At 37.3% G+C, this 18,393-nt stretch overlaps 2 long non-coding RNA genes across 4 annotated transcripts; one reads left to right on the forward strand and one right to left on the reverse strand.

Annotated features, from left to right (window-relative positions):
- Positions 1-9,247: 9,247 nt before the first annotated feature.
- Positions 9,248-11,071, reverse strand: LOC149103915 (uncharacterized). The gene is made up of 2 exons (XR_016201737.1): positions 10,819-11,071; positions 9,248-10,372 (listed from the first exon to the last, which is right to left on the reverse strand). It is a non-coding gene; the product is annotated as an uncharacterized LOC149103915 (long non-coding RNA).
- Positions 11,072-17,655, forward strand: LOC149103916 (uncharacterized). 3 transcript variants are annotated; one of them, XR_016201736.1, is made up of 5 exons: positions 11,072-11,415; positions 12,187-13,303; positions 13,666-13,775; positions 15,529-15,650; positions 16,090-16,195. It is a non-coding gene; the product is annotated as an uncharacterized LOC149103916 (long non-coding RNA). The 3 variants fall into 3 exon arrangements; XR_016201735.1 differs by lacking the exon at positions 16,090-16,195 and adding an exon at positions 16,618-17,655 and having other exon boundaries at positions 12,187-13,775; XR_016201734.1 differs by having other exon boundaries at positions 12,187-13,775.
- Positions 17,656-18,393: the final 738 nt, after the last annotated feature.

Raw genomic sequence — 18,393 nt, forward strand, 5'->3', positions numbered from 1 at the left:
AACCATTCGGAGTTAAATGGCAAACCTGTATTAAATTCTTAGGGATTCATATAACTTATGATATCAAGCTGTCCGTTCAGAAAAAAATTTTAAACAAAGATTAAAGAAAATCAAAAATGTGATTAACCTTTGGAAAGTCAGAGGGCTGTCCATCCATGGTAAAGTAACGATTATCAAGGTCTTTTTGCTTTCAAAAATGATATACCCGAGTTCTGTGTTAACTACTCCACCTGAAATTATAAAGGAATTTAATTCTCTGGTGTTTCATTTCCTATGGAATGGAAAAGATAAGGTTATTAGACGCTCCACTTATGCGCCCAACGATTCTGGCGGTATCAACATGGTAGATTATGAAAACATGGTTAAAGCATTAAGGTTAAGTTGGTTAAAAAGAATAATTGATGATAGCCGTAGCAGCTTTTGGAAACTTTATCTTAATGATCTCTTAAGTAGTCACGGGGGATTGTTTGTATTTAATTGTAACTATGCTGTTGATAAATTAAATATTCTACCTGATTTCTATTATGAATTGTTATTATGGTGGTCAGAATAACGAGACCTTGTTGATTGTGATGGCGAATATAGATATATTATATGGAATAACAGAGAATTTAGGATTGACGGTAAAAGTGTGTTTTATAAACAATATTTTTCAAACGATATTAAGTAACGATATTAGATAAATAAAGAAGACACTTCTCCAAGTTTAAGGTCTGTACGTTTCCCCAAACTTCAAATATTCGTCGCATATACGTATGTTGCACAAATTTACAGAGCCCAGTATGGAGCCGCCATGTTGGTTTACCACGTCAGTGGTACACCAACATGGCGGCCAGAAAATAGTGTAAAAAACATCTGGAACTTACTTTGGCTATCTAGGCGACTGATTATCTGACCTGATCAAGCAAACATTTAAATAAGCTCTTTTCCTAATACTTTAACTTCTAAAAAGGCTATATATCACGAGATAAGTATATATTTTTTCGACAAATGCATTCATAGCGTTATGTCATGCACCGCACTCTGAAATTCAAAATGTGCTTGTTTTCAGACGAAGCAAACTATTGAGCTGAAAAGTCGTCAACAGATATAAACTTACCCCCTCTTATGCCTGATGAAAATAAAAACTTTGGTGGCTCTTTGGTTTTAAATTTTAGAAATTGATGATGTCACGTGCATACCAAGAAAAGAGCGAGCCAAGTAAAGATTTTGATGCCCACTGAAATCAGGTTCCAAAGTAACAAATTATAACAAAAAAGTAGTATAGAAATGTAGAGGCTCTCTTGGCCAGAAATAATGGTACACCACAGCTTAGTATTTAAGATGATTCCATTCAACTGCATAGCGCGTTTTTGCTGCGCATAATTTCTCGAGTCATTACGCACGACCACCCGACCGCGTCGTGATAGGGTAATGTAGGGCTTGTACTGGAACCAAGAACTCCAAAACGCTGGAACGCTGGAACACCGGAACGTTGGAACGTCGCAACGCCGGCAATATTAATTGATTGTTGTACATGCAATGGCAAAAACAGACGTTTTATCAAGAACGCAACGCTTTTCTTGAGTTTATTGAAAGAAGGATACTACGTATAGTAATATATATATACCATATACTGAAAAAAGAACTGATTAGTAGTATATAGGGGATTAGGCAAATACCATTTTGTAGCATAGACCTTTTTTTTCCCTGTTTTGAACCCCCCCCCCCCCCCCCCCCCAAGCTTAACTCCCTCACAAGTATCGGGAGTTAAGCTTGGGGGGTTCAAAACAGGGAAAAAAAAGGTCTATGCTACAAAATAGTATTTGCCTAATCCCCTATATACTACTTAAAACAACAGAGAGGGAGGGAGGGAGGGGAGCAATTGGAAACAAACGAGCCCGCTGTTATACTGCCCGAGCCGCGATGCCTCGAGCAACAAACAAGTGCGCCGAACAATCAAACAACCGTCAACTTTCCGATGCCATTCAATTCCTCCCTCCAGAGCTTCGTGAGATGATTCTCAAGGAGTACATAGCAATGAAAAGGAGGGGAAAAAAGGAAATGGGCTGGGACAAGGTACACGAGAATATTTCAAAACTACCTTTCTGTCAATACAGGCAGCAGATTGTACCGATGGTTATTTGCTTTGAATTTGCGAACTGCCGTTTCGAGGGATGTTGTTTCCCCTGTTACGAAAGTGGAACTCTTCATAAAGCAACTCAAAACCCTCCGATGGAGTTAATACCTCTCATAGAAGCCACCCCCGAGTACAAGAATTTTTTTAAAAGTATGCTCCTGGGATGGTTATGATTGGCACGAGTGGTTCCTTTTTGGTGGGGAGCGTTGGTAAAAAACCTCATCCGCCTCAAGCATAGCAGCAACGACCTCGCGAGTTATATCGCGAGCATCTTTTTGCCACTCAGGCGTGAAATACTCGTGGGCGAGAAACGCGATCAAGTGGAAGCAGACAAGCATGGTTTTATAATAAAACCGTCCGTTTCTAAAAGTCAGTTCGAAGTGGGGGTGTCTGTTATTTTTTATCACTTCAGCTTCAAGAACGCGGTGTAACGCAATCATCTGTTTTTTATAAGACTAAGAGATAGTTTTGTGTTTTTTCGCTCAAAATTTAGTTCAAATTTGTGGTTTAATCCGCAAGTTTTTTTCTATATTCTTCCCGAACCTGGTCCCGAACCTGGTTTCTTACTTTTTCAATATCTGGCTGGATTGAGTTTGTTTGTATTCGCGCGAAGTTCGAGCGTGAAGCCTCTTTAAGTTGGCGATATTTCTGCATTTCACGTGTGATCAGTTGAAACTCCGTGTCAGAAACGCGATTATCATTCAGAGCCTGTGAGACGGCGAGGTTTATCGAGTCATGTTTCCCGATAGCCAGAGAATGGATTCTCAAGTGCTTATTAACTTTGCGTTCAAGCTTCTTGTTGACAACGGACAGGCCAGTGGAAACTGCGCCAGATAAAGCGGCTATCCCGGCAACAGGCGCGCCGACAACATTTCCACCACCGGTGAGTGATGTTGCGACAGCCCCAGAAGACAGAGCTGCCGTGTCGGCGCCAAGGCCAACCAGGGAATAGTGAAGCGCTTTCTGGGCTTTTTTATATTTTTTCAACACAAGTCTGTAATGCTCGACCTCAGCACATATTTCTTTTTCAATTCTACTTATCTCGGTTAGCCGGAAATTCTTGGCATTTGTCGTTTCGGGAAGGCTTGGATAGATTCTTCTTTCATTCTCGGCATGCGGCGCGCTTGGAGGTAACAGATTTGCTGAAGACATTGTGTATATAAAGAAATTTAATTTAACTCTAATTCAAAAATAAGCGGCAGGCCCTTGAAATCAAAGAGTTCGCCATTTTCATCTTTGACGCTAATGGTGATGCTATTTATTGACTCGTCTGTAGAGCAGTCCCGCAAAATCTGTTGCGGAGAACCCTGGTAGCTCACCTTTTCATAAGGCTTCCCTTTCACACCAAACAGGGCTAAGACATCTGACCTTTTGCCATTGAACAAATTCCGTTTCGTGTCGATCAAATCGCAATGAATGAAATATGTCGTTGGAGATCCAAGCCTTTTTACGAATGCAAAGCTATAAGGCAAAAACTTTCGCCCAATACCAAGTATATTGGCTAAATCGCGATCAAATTCAATAGGTTTTGCCCCAGACCCAAAATTTCTAATTACAAGCTGGCCAAGAGGTTGGTTTATTGCTGTTTGCAACTCTTCATATTGATATTTTTCGAACAGATCGCCAATTTCTTTTGCCAATCTTTCTAAACTATAATGCCCAGGCTTTATTTTACCGACTGATACCCCTTTATCTTTGTTTTTATCCCCCAAGGTGGCCGAACCTTCCCTTTTCAAAGTGTCCCAGCTGTTGTACAAACTACAAGATATGAGTTTCATGAAATGTACTTTCGGTATCGGCTCTTCAAAATAGATAGTCCCTCCGTTCTCTTGTGCGACAATAGTGAGAACAACCATTTTATATTTAACAAACAAAATTGTGTTCAAATACAATGCCGAATCGGTGGGACGATATCGATCAAGATCCCGGGTTTGATGATCCCAAGTTTTTGAAAAAAGAAGATGCTGCGAAGAAAAAGGCGTGGACAAACTTTTTAAACCGCTTTCCAAAAGCGGACAAAAGCAGGTTCATTTCACAAGAAATGATTGACGAGAAAAACAACGTAACCGCAGAGGTGTTTTTCAAAGAAAGCGAAGGCTCGCTTCAAAGCGTCTTCAGCTCAGACAGAAAATACTGGAGCGCCGAAATGAAAGAAGCGCTTGGTTTGGGAGACAGCGGGGGTTTTCCTTACCAGCTGTCACCACTTGGTTCAAACGTTTCCCTGCCAATCCCTGCGGTACCTTTCGACGGAAAAGCGCCAAGCTTGAAGAAAATATTAGCGGAGCTCCGGCGGCCCGAAGGGCCGCCAGGCGGAGCCCCATACCCATATAGGGAAGAAAAGGAAACCCATGAGTTGATTTTCTCATGGTTATCATGGCTAGCGGTATTGCTCGTGGGCGCGTACGCACGACGGCGACGACGACGACGACGACGGAGTCGCGCAAGATGGCGGTCATACTCCAGCTAATAGGCTGACAGAGTCATGCACCCTCGGTTTGTAGCGGGAGAATGCCATTTTTCTTGGCGGGATATTTAAAGAAAAACGATAGCGGAGGTTGATCTAATGTTTTTAAGACAGGGTAGCACTGAAGCAAAAAACAGAAAGCAAGAATTAACAGGCAAAGAAGTAGCGAAGAAGATCGCGAAAAAGACTGAGCGGGCCAGCGCTGGGGAAGGAGGCGAAACAGTACTGAACAATGCCGTGAATTATAGTTAGTCAAGGGCTAGAGAAAGGAGGTGAAATAATACCGAACAATGCCGTGAACCAAAGCTAACGAGGGCTGTAGAAAGGAGGCGAAAGTACCCGACAAATTGATTCAGAAGACTGCAGAACTCCCCATGGCCAAGTTCAAAATTCGCGCGAACGTGATGCTGTGCAGCCGTGCAAGAAAATTCAAAAGTCACATGATTTGGTCAGGTGATGAACAAGAGAAATCAAACGTACCCGAGTGTTTTAGAGAAATTACAAAACAGTAAACGTAGCGGAAAGAAGGGGTTGATTCGTTGATCTATCGAAAATATAACTTCAGTTCAGTGTTCACAACTTTTGCTGCAAGCTTCTGCCTGGAAGATTTACACTCGCCGAACTGAATTGCCAACTTGCGGTAAGTGACTTTTGTTGTTGCGTTTGCTATGAAAATTAACAAGTTGCCTCGGCGATATAGGCTTAGCTAAGCTTATTTTCAATTGGAATCCATTAAAAGTCTTCCTTATTTGAAGCCATGCTGTAAGTATAGGTAATCATATGGTTTCGAGTTCAATTTGGAATTAATTTGCACGAGTGAGTTTTTCAAAAAGCTGAAATTGCACGAGCCGCTTCGGCGAGTGTAATTTCAGCTTTTTGAAAAACTCACAAGTGCAAATTAACTCCAAATTGAACGAGAAAAACCGTATGATTACTTATTAATAATATAAACATGAAAAAATTCGCGTGGGAGGAAGTGCCGGAAGATCTTTCTTGAAACCATTTTTTCTCATTTGAGAAAACTTTTTTCAAAGTTTCAGCACAAAATTTTCGTCATCATTTTACGTGATATCATTTTCTTAGAAAATTTCCTATTGTCTTTTAGTCAATCATAATCCAGAATTTCGATGTGTAATTTGCACTGGTGTTACACTTTTTGCACTGATGTTACACTTTTTGCACTGGTGTTACACTTGAACTGCACTGCTCTTAGCCAATCAGAATCGAGTAATTTTTCATGTGTATTATTAGAGATTTTAAAAATTGCATCGTGTTAATTTCGCTCGTCTCTAAACAATAACACGTGGGTCGCTTTGGAGGTTGCTGTAAGTTGTAAACAAATTAAGTTTTCTGTCGGTTTTCGTCGTCAACTTAAGCTTATAACCTCACGTCTAAAAATAAGCTTAACCAAAACCGTACTTGTAAACACGGCCGGGCGAGTTTTGAAGTTTTCTCTGAGTTAGTTAGCACTGCCGCTTCGTAGACTGCTAAAATTTCTTCTTCTGTTGTTGAAAGCCAAGAAAGGTCTACAAACCATTTTAAGCCGAAGCGAACAGGATTTGCTAAATTTACTTTTGTTCCTATGTGAATATTTGCATATTGTGATTACAAAGTATGGAGATTTCCTCGTTTTGTTAGTTCAATTTATTCGGTTTGGCGAAATGCTTTTGTGAATTCCGAGGTTAATTTGGTTGAAGACTGGTAAAGCTACTGCCGATAAAATGACTGCAAAGCTAAATTAAGCCGTCGGCAAAACTACAGACTCTCAGTAATATTCAAATTTAAGCGTGAATAATTTTTAAACTTTAACACTGCAAGCTTAAACGTATTTTCTTTATCCTCTCTTTTATTCGGTCACCTTTCATTGAGAAGGGATTTGCTGTTGATACTCGAGCTCAGATGTAGTGATATGCATCTTGTGTTTATAATGTAGATTTCCTCGTTTTATTTTGTTGTCTGTCCAATTAGTTCGGTTTGGTGAAATGCTTATATAGTCCAAAATGTCGAGTAGACGATTATGCATGGCAATCCTGTCTGCAAATAAAGCCCTGCTTTGATTTTGATTGGCTATTTCATTTTATTTGTGCCATTGCTTTTGGTTGGGGGTACATGGACCCTATTTTCTTAATAAGAGGTTATTCCCCAATGCAGTATTTACACTTAGTATGGAAATGTTCCTAAAAAGTGAGATGGTACTAATTAACTCGGTAAATTGAACAGTGTAATAGAAGTTCTTGCCCTGACCATTTCTCGGTAATAATAATAACTTTTACATACATATATACACAATTCAGTTGGAGGGAGCGCTCTCCTATCTCCACTCTATCTCTCTCTGCTCTCTTCTTCACACTAATTTTTTATTAACTAACTTATTAAATGAATGTCACTGACTGTTTTCTTTGTTGTGCATGCATACTCTTTTGCTCGTTGAAGAAAGTTTCAGTTTCTTCCTGGCTGTACAGTTTCCTTTGTCCTGTCCTGTACGAATTCGTTTGTCATATAACTTTGTGAATTCTCTATTCTCCTTAAATTTTATCTCATCAGGTTGATAGAATGCACTCTCAGAGTGTTCCATCATTGTCTTCAGTTGCTAAAATTCTCCGGAAAAAAGCAATAGTTTTCTTAATTTCCTTTTACTTTGTGTTAGGACTTTTTAGCATGCCTGTAATTGGCCCATGGGCATTACGGGAGGATAATTTTCAAGTAAAGAATTACATTGGTTTTAGTGTTGAGTATTTTAAATTGTCATGAATTAGGCATTTATTTTTATTTTTATTTTTTATATTTTTTATTTTAGTCGCACGCAATGTTTTATGATTTTACCGAGGTATACCATGTAAATGTAAATAATGCACTGGAATCGGCCAATCAGAGTGTGCATTATATCGGCTTTAAACACAAACCATATATAATAAATGACTTGTATGTAAATGATATTTTTATTACAGATAACTGGACAGGGCAAGAACTTCTCCTTCTTTTGTGAATTTATATATTAATTCCTCTCAGTGCTGTCAAGATGTCTCGGGAACCTTCATTTCTGATAATCTATTATTTTCCACCATACCTACAGCACAGTAGCTCACCAAATCCTAACTGACAGGCCTTCTGATATTACGCGATGGTGTGATTTCGCACAATCGATCTCAAATCGCATCCGATCGCACAATTCATGAAAAATCGCATAATTCACAAAAGAACGCACAACATTCATAAAATAAAACATAAATCAACAAGTGTCTTACAGTAGGAATTCCTGCATAAATACGCGATTTTTAAGACGATTTACCTTGGAAAAAGCCTAAAAAACCTTTGTCACCTTCAATTTTGTAAACATTCGAAGCTGCAAGGCATTATTTTGCATGTCGGGAGCCTGGTACGAGTCTTATTCTTAAAGAGCCGCCTATTGGTGAAACACAAACATGCCCTTTGTTCAGATTAGCCAATCTGAATGGCTGATATATGCACATTTGGACTCGATGGAATTTATACGTTCAATTGGGAATATGGTTTGTTGTTTAGCGGGAAATTATTCAACATTTTTAACCAAATGGCTTGTTTTACTGGCTACATTCATCTGTGTAGACGTTTGCTCATGGAATGTTTTCGTCACCTTGCAAACTTTAACCAGTGCGATTTTTGAAACGTGTTGAAGAAAGTTTTGTTCGTGACAAAATTTCCCGCAGTCAACTTGTACAGTAGAACCCCGCTAACTGGAGTCGGTTTACTCCAATTTCCCCTGGATTTGACCAAAAAATTTCAGTCGTGACTCGAAGAGTCCCCTTTGATTATCAACTACTCTCTAGAGGGAGAAAGACTGTTTTGTTATGTTCAAGCTAGTTTTGTTATACAGTACATATTATGAGATCAGATGTGAGTTTGACAGACTGGCATATGTTATAAATTAACCTACATGTACTGTGGGGTTTTATATAGGTTTATGATCTGCCTGCTTAATTATGGATAGAATAGTATTATTGTGAAGCAGGATGAAGTGTTTAAAAACTGAAAATTCAATGGTGGTTTTATTGATGATCCTTACAAAATAAATTTTAAAAAGTTGGTTTGTTGTATTCAGAGATATAATACTGTACATAAAAACAAAGCATAAGAAGCTAATCGTAGCATGCAAGAATATCAATAATTATTGATCATTCATTTGGCATGTTAGTTGTCTCCATTCAACTTTTAACTTCCCCTGCGAAATAAATTCCCAGTAGTCTGGGAATTCCTAGGAATTCCTAAGAATTCCTAGGAATTCCAAGTTATTCCAAGACATGCAAATTATGCTTTATCCAAGACCTTGGAATTTCTGGGAATATTTGGGAATAGTGGAAGTATGACTGGGAATTATTGGGAATTCCTAGGAATTCCAAGTTATTCCAAGCCATGCAAATTTTGCTTAATCCAAGACCTTGGAATTTCTGGGAATATTTGGGAATAGTGAAAAGTATGACTGGGAATTATTGGGAATTCCTAGGAACTCCTATTATTTCCCAGACTGTTTTAAAAAATGTGTTTGGAATATCTAGGAATTTTTGGGAATAGCTAAAACACATGAAATATTGTTGGAAATTTCTACAAATTTCCCAAAATGTCAAAATTAAAGATGAACTCAGTGCATGAATCAGTTTCTGTAAATTAGTAAAAAATCAACACGATCATTTCTCTGGAGTTCCATACCTTTTTATTGTTGTCAAGCTCCAAGATAATTATTTCCAAACAAATGTACATTAATTCCAGTTTAAGTCTGACAATTCAACATAAAACTATAGCACTGATAACTTTGCTTTTTAGATCCAACATGATTTGTTAGTGTATATATCCCCGTATGGACCCTTAAATCAAACACCCAGAGTTTAACTGATAGAAAAATGGATGCTCTTAGATTTGATAAATAGATTAATCAAAAAATTTTGTCAGCATAAATGAATATATATTATTTACAATTTCAATAAAACCAAAAGTATATATATGCATGTATATATTTAATATAATTGTAGATTCGCACACATACCCATCACAGCCCACTGTTGAACAATTTTTGACTTGATCCTTTATGACTTTAGGAAAAAGAGGAAGACATCTCTCACAGATGTCATAAATGAAAAGCTCACAGTTTCCACACGCTTGCTGTACAAAACTGTACTGTGACATTCTCTGGACAAATTACTGGTAGTTTCATTAAAACAAGGATATCTCTAGCAGCCTCTCATTGTCATACAATGTCTTGAAATTAAGGCCAGAATAGCCATACAGGCATATTCTTTGGCAGACAATGTTTTTTTCTTGGGAACCATTAGTTTCACTTTCACCAGGGGAGTCCAGTGAATGGCCATCAGTGTCAGACTTCTCAATTTCTTCAGAGGAGTCAGAACTGAAACTTCAACATCATTATCTGAATCACTGTCTGTAGACTAATCAGAGTTGTTGTGTGTATTACATCAATTGGTATTTCTGAAGTCTTTTCAGGTATAGGCAACTCAATTTCCTCAAATGCTTCTGTGAAGCTTCAATTCTTGCATAAAGGTTCACTCCATAATCCATGAAAGTCATCCACAACATTTTTGCCAACAGCCATCTCACTCAGGTGAGCCGAAAACTCTGAGGTGTTCTGTTCATGGTGCTGGAAATGATCTCCAGGAAAAAGGGATGCAAGAGAGGGAGATGACGTCAACTGGCCTGTGAAGACTGCTATAAGTGATTTATGTGGTCGAATCTTGTAGATTTTGGTATGGGTATAGTGGGATCATCAATATGTTTCTTGTATTTCCTTGTCCTCGCTGTCACTTTAATTCATGACACAACAAAATCAAAAGAATCAAAAAGATTATGAGTCAATGGGAAACAAATAAATAACTGACAAAAATAAATGACAATGCAAATAAAAAAACCTACATCTTGATGTATTGAAAAGACTATAGATCTCATACCATGTTAATCCTTATAAATAATTCAAAGGCAAAAATGACAAGCATTGCAAATTTATACTTGCTGCATTGTGCTGACTGGGTGTTGAAACACGTGGGCTCTCAAAATAGATTTGGTGGACTAATACAACAAGCTTAAGCTTATTTCGCAGAATTTATCTCGGTTCCTCAGGTCGATTTGAAACCTTTTAGGTGAATTTCGGCTTTTGGGGTTTTTAAAGAGCACACAATGCATTGCTTCGTTTGATTTATTTACAATTATAGCTTATCATAACAGAAAATCCCCATAAAATTGGATTGCTTACCTTTGCAGTGAACTTGATTTAAGTGCCTCACGATCCTTTGTTATCTTGACAACCGTCGGGAACAGATCAACCAGTTAAAGTACGTTCCATTTTCCTCCTTGATTTCTTCGTAAAAAGTTTGTGTAGTTTTTTCCTTTTGAAGCAAGACCCATCTTTAAAAAGACCACCAAAACAGCGTGGAAAGGGAAACAAACTTGCCATCGAAAGCGACTGGTCCGGCAACCTCGATGCCAGTCTCTCTCTCTCCTTCTTCTCCAGTTTCCATTCTCTCCTCAACCGATCAACTGAACCAATCACAGCACGCGAATTTTCATGTGACTGTCCTCGTGACTGAACGTGACAAAGATCGCGTTATTCATTCTCTTTTGGCGCCCATCTTTGAATTCAGCGTTAATGGTTGATCGCTCGTGCGTTTTAGTAGATTTCACTTCCAAAATTATATCAAAATGGTTTTTGCTGCGGTCCTGTGACCAGAAGAAAACAGCGTGAGTGTCATTAACGAGAAACAAGTTATTCTTGGCGAAGATTTGGAGCTAAAAGAAAGTCTTACTGTGGATGTTTCAACGGGGAAAAATTCAAAGGGCACAAAAATATTTGGTGAGTAATCGAATTCAAGTAACCTTATATTATACCACGTAAATTCTTGTATTGAGACAAAAGCTTTTGAATGAACTTTATCATCACGAATCATACACGAGTGGGTCACTCAGTCATGGCATGAAACGAATTCTGGCTAAAGCAAATTTGAAACAATTTAGGTTACCGTTGCCCAGAGTGCGTGCCTAAACAATTTGATTTGCGAATAACAAGTCGTTTCTCTCGCCACACTTGTTCAAACGAAACAAATATAGCAGTTCTCTCTGATCCCAGTCAAAGTTCTTGACAAAAACTCCAACGAGGCAGCCACAGTGTGCATGAGTTTGATATGTCTCCTGTGTGTTTCAGCCAGACTCTATGGCAATCCGCGTTGATCTTCAATTTTTGTCCATCCGTATATTCTTTTGTGTGTACTCTATTATTTAAATGTTCCTTTAATGATTTAAGTGTCTTTTAATATTTCTAATGTCTAAATGTGGCTATTAAAACCGTCATATATATCCTCCAATTCGAGAGTTGTTGATACACTTATAGAAGAAGGAAAACCTTGATTTAATCTACTGTAAGCTCAAGATTTATGTAACATATTTATCAATAGTATACAAGCACCTTCACAATTATCAAGTCTTCTCTTTTAACATTTCAACCAGCTTACAGTCAGGTCTTAATTAGCTGCATGTATTGAATTGTGAGCACATAAATATTTGGAACTCAGTCTTACAGTACCTCGTATATATCACAATGTAATGAATTTTTTAAATTTTGTTTTAGGTGTCATACAACAAAGATGAGGATGAAGAGGCTAGCTGTTGACACCCTAATTAGAGGGCAACAAAAGAAGCTGCAGAATCAACAGAAATAACTGAACAGCAGCTAAGTTTGCCCAACTCAGCCTCTTTAAATTTTAAGGAATGTTTCAGTTTTGTTCTTATCATTGATTCCTTACAATCATGAAAATCCAGATTTGTTCCACATAATAACAATAATTTAAGCTAAAATCTTGTGCATGGAAAATTGTTGGACTGTAAACCAAAGAAGTAAGTAAATTATCTGAAAAATTTCTCTTTTTATCAAACATGTAAAAGTGTGACCTTCACATCTGTTTTCAGTTTTACTTTTGATTCTTGATGTAATGAAAAAGAAACAGGATAATTATTCTTATGTTTAAATTCATGAAAGCCAATGTAATAAACCATTAATTTAAAACCTCTTTGATGTGATATCAGTGACTTTATTTGTTATTTTAATGCTGGGCATTAATCATCAAAACTTTGTCTGGCCTACAAATAATACAAAATTCCCAGTTTTTCTCAGATTTTCCAAAAAATTCCAACCAATTCTCAAAAAATCCTACAAATTCCAAGTTATTCTCAGAAATTCCTAGGAATTTTTGGGAACTTTAAGGAATTTTCAAGGTGAGTATATTTCAGTTGGAATTCCTAGGAATTCCAAGGAATTCCAAGGAATTCCAAGTCAGCCCTATGTAAACTTGGAATTCCTAGGATTCCTAGGAATTACGAGTCCGAATTACCGTAAAAATTCACACCTTAGATTCCTAGGAATTCCTAGGAATTCTTAAAGTTTTCTCACAAGGGTTGGTGCACTGATAGTGCAGAAGACCTCATTTTTTTTTTTAACCCAACTAATGTCGATTAAGATGCATAATTACTGTTCCTTTGTGTTCAAAGTGTCTTAAGGGCAGCAGTAACAGCGCTACATATAGCGGTGTTATTGAGTATGAACTTTATGGAGGATTTTAATTTTTTTTTTTTTTTATGATTACAGATGACAACAAAATATACATGTGTATACATAACCTGATGTTGGTGTTGGTTACAAACTGTAATTCATAATAGTCATCCTATTACAGGGGGAAAAGTTCAGAAAGGTTAGAACATTTCTTCCCCCAGCACACCTTCTGTCTATAGGTGCAATAATTGAGAGGTTATATATACGAAGAGTAATGTAAAGTTACTGTATAAACTTAGCATTAAAATCTGACATTTGAACGACTCCTTTGCTAAAATTAGTCACGATTTAATTGTTATCACTCCCTGTGAATTCGTAGAGATTCCAGAGGCAAATTATCACCTAATGTGGAAGTCCTGTCTTCAAGTGAGGGAAAATGACACAAAAGAGTTACAATGAAAGTAAAAAGAATTGTGAATGTTGATATGGTGTACATTATACATCATGTAAAGGTATTTGGTGAGTGCCAAAGGCATAACATTTCATGTATTGCTTTTTCAGGACAAATTATATAACAGTGACGTTTTAAAAGGTGTGATCACAAAAATAATGAGTACATTGTCCAGGCATCACCAGTTTAGGGACGGCATATGCAGACAGTAAGAGGAACTGTAAGCACCACATAAGTCAGTTTTATGCTTATGACTTCTTGTTCTTGGATTTTGTGTCATTTCATCACAAGAATAGGTAATGAAAGATGCAATAGTTGTTGGAATATATTTTTGAAGGAAAACTTATAAGTCTGCCTATGCTGGATAACAGCCATGTGTAAACTGAATGTGAAGCAAACACTCTGTTAAAGATGGGGCAACCCTAAAACCCAAAAACTGGAATCCGGAATCTGGAACCAAAAACCGGAATCCAGAAACCGGAAACCGGAATCCGCAAATCAAAGAAAATAAGTTCTTCAAATACGCGAAAATTGTTTTGCTTAGCTTTTCGACTGTAAAAAGTAAGCTGCCAAGTAAAAAGGACCTCAAACTTAACCTTTTTTGAAACAAAAATTCTCCGTCTGTTGAAATCGTGCGACCGTTATTTGTAGTGAGGGCTATGATTATGAGAATCTCAGTAAAGTGCGTCTTAATTTTATTCCAAGCACCTCGAGAGCGTCTAAAATAAGCTTGCTGGTAATTGCCATTTTGTTTAATAAGTGATCTTCAATTTACCAGAAGTATAAATTTATCCTTTTATATGTCTAGTAGATACTGAACAAGATAGAAAATGTCATAGAGAACAGGATATCTGTCAGTGGCAGCCCCCTGTACATTGACGGTCACGCCCCTCACTTTCAAAGTCCAAAGGCTAACCCGTCTGGTCTAAATATGAAATTTGATTTTTCCAATAGATACGAGACCAATTCCAGATTAACACAATTTCCACACTGATACTGTGACAAATCAGCATTTCATATTCTTGGCGGCCATCATATTAAAACAATTTGTAGAAATGTTGCACACTTACTTCCGTCTGCTTCTCACTTGCTAACAGATCAGACCACATGTTGTTAAAAGATGCTAAAAGACTGCCAGAAACTCACTGCAATAGCCTATAATAGCTTGTTAATGTGCTGCTCACCAGTCTTCTCAGAGCAATTTGATCTAGACAAGAACCGGGCTCTCACCAGGGCCAGCTTGAACAAAAGATTGGTAACTTAGCCTATGAGCAGGCTCTCGTGTTTGGGCTGGGGGCATGAGTGGTAAAGCCACATGAAGGCTCTTGGTGACATGCCAATGCAGAAAAATACTAGAGCCTGCTTGCAGGCTATGAGTAACTCTATCCACCCAAAAAATCAGTAACCCTGACTGGATAGTGATGTACCCGATGGATAGCTTTACGCAGCTTTTGAACAACCGGGCCAGATATATAGCTAAGGGTTTGTTCAGAACTAGTCAATAATTTTTTAGCAATTACAGTCTGTGGCTGAAGTAAAGCCAAGAAAATAAATAACAAAATAATTTTTGCTCATATTTATTTATTAGACATTGCTGAAGTGAATTATTTCTATCATCAGTCATAAAATCTGGATTCCAGATTCTGGTTTTCGGTTCCGGATTCCAGATTCTGGATTCCGGATTTCGTTTTCCAAATTCAGTGTTTTAGGGTTGCCCCAGATGATGTATGTGCATATGTTAATCTTGAATAATCTGAAATTTCAGAGAGTTTAAAAATATCATATCATATCTGTGATGGTTCTGAGGTGGAGGGCTGTTACATGTACATGTAAATGTCTCATGCACCCTTTTTCACTTGTTATGATTCAGGTGCAAATAGTTTCTGTATCTGTTGATGTGCAACAACCTACACCAATATTTCAACCTAATAATGTACAGTGTATATAAATTAACCAAATTATGCTGTTTTTAGTTGACCAGTGCTACTACATAGTAATGTGATGTTGAAGTGCACAAATTTACAAACATACCCAGTGTCAACTTGTCAAATATATGAACTGGCCAGACAGTGCAGATTACAAAATTCTCTGAAAGGTAAGATGTTTTTTAAACATTATTTTGTAATTAATGATTTCTCAAACATTGTTTTCTTCAAGAAAAGATTCATACCCCACATGGGGGTTTTTCTCTATTAGAGCTCTTGATTCCTGATACTTTAATTTGGAATTTCTAAAGACTGACCATGAATGGGTGTTGGGTGTGAATATCTTCTGGAACTGCACATTCATTCATTGAGTAAGCAAGAACATCAGTATTTATCCTGACAAACTCTGATTTTCTTCTGGAAGCTCAACTCATATACAGTTGTACAGTTATATGTACAACCAAACAGCCTGGATGACCCTGTGATTGGGACTGTGCACATTGTTGTAACTTGCAATGTTCCAGTTTCTTGTTTGAAGCAAATTGCATTTGCTCTTGAAAGCAAGTTGCGAAGTTCATAACAGTTATGTAAGTTTGCTTTGTATCTCAGGGCAGAGCCTGCCACTGTGAAAGTTGGAGTACCAACCCCTAGCATTTGATTCACCACTAACACTCAGTAAACAACTAACAATGAAGTACACTGTATATCAAAGAAAGGAATTACATGCCTGTTCCTGTCAGTCAATATATGAACAGTTTACAGATGGGCAGCCTGTATTAAAACATGAAAGATTTTCAAAGCAACCATGGCCTGGTGCGATATTTCTGAGGAACTATAAATTTAAGGTCCTTATGATTGCTCATAGACATTGATTTTTATTGTAAACAATATCTTACTGAGTGTATTTTTCTTGTGTACTAATTGTTGTAGAACACAGAGATCACTGTTATGACAGATATATTAATTTGTGAAAAGTTCTATAAACAAAGGCATCTGGGAACATATTAATTTATCATGGATGCAGCTTCTGAGAGGTCCCCAATATTAATGGAACATACACTGTTCATGCATGTAAAAGAGTTCAGTTATTCATTACTTATGATTGTAATGCTTTGTTTGGTTTCTCTGTAATTACAGACAACTTCATGGGATTATCAATTCTGCACCAAGTTCATTGAATAAACTGACTTGGAGGTTCAGTTCTGCAACCCATCCTGTTTGTAGTAATATCATAGCTGCAACATTGTGACAGATAAATGCATTACATTATTAAGAAACACATATTAACTAATTATTTTTAAGTGCCTGTTAAATTAATCATTTTTTCGTAGAGATAATTTACTCGTGGTTTATTTAAATAATTGGCTTTTTGGCCTTAAAATGATATTTATTAAGCTTTTAAATCAATTTTGTGATAATCTGCATTGGACATGGCATAAATTGATATTTTGCTAACACGAAATGGAGAACTGGGTCTTAAGCAAAGTTGCAGGATTAGCATTTTTGTAGAAAGAAAGGGTTGAGAAATTTGTGACATTCTACAGACAGCCTTGCCATTCGCAATGTCCGATAAGGTTAATTTGTTCCATTCTTTTGTAGAAAGTGTTCTCTAATTTATAAATTATTTCAATCTGTTGTTTAAATGATTGCCATGTAACCCTATGTCTGGCTTTGGTGCATGTAGGATATTGATGTATTTTTTATCCATTTTGCTGTAAATTATCTTAAGTGATGTGTCAATCAAAACATATCTTGGATATGCTGGGCTCTTCTGACAAATGTACTTATGCCTGATAACCTTGGAGTGCATTTGGTTGTGTAGTGCAGACAAAATACATGTACATAATATAACTTCCTTTTAGCTTACTGATAATTCTTGGTATAATTTAATCATAGCAAAATTAATTAATGGAACCCAATAACAGCTCTTGCAGTCCACAATGCCAGTCGAGAAAAAGAACAAATCACATTGAAATTGAATAATAAAATTATTATTAGAAGCCTATGCAAGTATTCATGATCAGCCAAAAAAAATATCGTAATTACCATTCATGCGAGGGTGATTTTGCTTATTGCAAACCCTTCCAGCAGGAGGAGACTCCATACAATAGTGAAGATGGCTAAATGTATCTTTGGGGACAAGTTAGAAAACAAAACTTTCCAACTTTTAACATATGTATACTGTTTTGGTATTTTTGTGAGATTACATTTGGTAGAGATTCAGGGACTGAGTATATTGTAACCACTGCATTTTAGCCTGCAGAGCAGGCGAAATTTTTTCGAGGGAGCGCTCACATCGTAAAAAGTTTAGCCGCCATCTTGAATTTTTCATGCAGTGGAAGACTGGGGAGAGAAAGAAAGTTTTACCAAGGGGGTGAATGATAGGCAAGAGGAAGGATAGGGAAGGGGTGGAGCGAAGAAAGTCTTCTCATTTTTCCCCTCCCTCATCCTCCACCGTCTAACATGGCGGTCTAAAAAGTCGGTCGCAAGGTTGTAACGCTAACTCGCGCCAATAAGACGCCTGCACTGCAGGCTAACTGCATTTCAATCAGTCCCCACAACAAAAAAATGTGTAAACTTCTTTTGTGTGGGAGTCCCCATGTTAACTAATGAAGAATATAATGATTAACAACAATGCCTTGTCTTTCTGAATAAGGCAATGCCACAAAAGCACAGAAGACAGTTCTGTTATGTGATCAAGATTTTTGGTGGCTTCCCAGAAATCCTTGAAATCATGGCTCTATATTTCATAATCACACCATCTTACACCTCGATCTGCTGATGTAATACTAGTTCCGGCTGAAACTATTAAATCATTCGCAATTTACCTCATACATGTTGGATTATTTTCATTAGTAACAACATTCCGAAAAATAACTGAGGAGCTCCGCTTTTAGGCTGGCCTAAATCTAT

Source organism: Orbicella faveolata, unplaced genomic scaffold (genome assembly GCF_042242905.1).
Source record: "Orbicella faveolata isolate gen_17 unplaced genomic scaffold, um_ofav_v1 contig_35, whole genome shotgun sequence".
Taxonomy (NCBI): domain Eukaryota; kingdom Metazoa; phylum Cnidaria; class Anthozoa; order Scleractinia; family Merulinidae; genus Orbicella; species Orbicella faveolata.